We start from the raw sequence: 1,546 nt of genomic DNA, 5'->3' as shown, positions 1-1,546 counted from the left end.
AAATAATTAATTTCAGCCTAAACCGTACAACGGAACGTTAAATCCAATTCAACCAACGCAATCGCTACCAAGACGAACACAGCAGTAGTCTAGTCTGTACTACTACTGTACCGTAGTAGTAGAATTTACCGGGGCAGCTTCTCCACACAGGGCTATATCGCATTTTGCGTTGTTACTGACAATGATCGCTACCAGTGAGCTTTTTATGAATGAGCGATTTTCCACTAAATAAATGTCAAGCTTATTTACGTTTTGGGGGGCATATTTTCAGTTAGCATATGGTACTGTTTGAATCGCGATTCCATCTTCTACTGCCGGGTAACGTCGTAGAATAATCTTCAAAGGGGGTTCTTTATTAATGAATGAATGCAATGAGTAGGTTAAATGCATGAAAATATCACGAGAAGGGAAAAACTTAAAAGGACGTTTAAGTCATAGAGATTAGGTCAATTTGTACACCGGTCTGCCAAATGTATTCGTTTTGATTCAACGATGAGGCTGCCTCTTGCAGGGGAAATGAGAAGACATCTATTTCATTCTACACTTCACTCGTATTTTCAGTTGTAAATGAGCAGCAAATATGCTTTTAAATCTATGTAATCTTTATAAATAATAAGTATGCATTTTTATATAACATATACAGAAATATCAGTTGTAAAAATGTCATTCAAAAACGGACCCCTGTGCAACCGACGCAAGCAAGCACACCCTACAATTTCCCCAGAAATTGTACCCTCTCTAGTTTGAATTTGCTATTTTAAGCGTGATGCCAATTTCCATGCATTTAAAAGCATTTTGAAGAAACTTTAAAGAAATATACAAATAGTGCATGGCAGCACATTTGTAACTCGAAGCTGATAAGAATGTGTACAGATATATCCATAACATCCAAATGAAAATCCAGAATTGTCCTGGTTTATCCCTAACTGCACACACACTCAGAGGTAAACCCCAGGTCCCCTGGCTTCATTCCTCCGTCCATTATCATTATCACGGTCAGTGTTTTATGTATTTTTTGTTTGTCAGGATTTAGAAGGAATCACAAGTCTACTGCACTTGAATAAGATTACCGCCTACTGTGGCTAGGTAAATAAAGAAATTAACAGGTAAACCAATTAATTCACATTTCTATGCATGTGATATGTTTCTTATCACTTACAGAGGGAGTTTGGGGTTTAGAAGCTGCTTTCCTGCTACTGGGTGAATGTAGTTGATTCACGAACAAAACATCTGTCATGAGAAAATAAACCAACCTCATCTTTTCTCGAAAATGTTGCCTGATTTTATCTCATGATTCTCTCCAAAGCGTTAGTTAAATTGTTGTCGCAGTCCACAGAAACAGTTTGAAATATACGCGTGGCATGGAAATCATAGAGGCTGCTATAAATTCTTCTCAGTGCAATATAAAATGATTTAATAGGGTAAAACGCTAGGCTACTATATTAGCACAGAGGGATTGTTTTGCTGCCGTTCACGTGTTGTCCTGCAGAGCCAACGTAAGCACGCGCTCAGGTGACATGACAGGAGACCACGCCCGGTGCTTACT

This window comes from Osmerus eperlanus, chromosome 1 (assembly GCF_963692335.1).
Source record: "Osmerus eperlanus chromosome 1, fOsmEpe2.1, whole genome shotgun sequence".
Lineage (NCBI taxonomy): Eukaryota > Metazoa > Chordata > Actinopteri > Osmeriformes > Osmeridae > Osmerus > Osmerus eperlanus.
The sequence above is the reverse complement of the archived record's forward strand: the minus strand, read 5'-3'. Positions refer to the sequence as shown.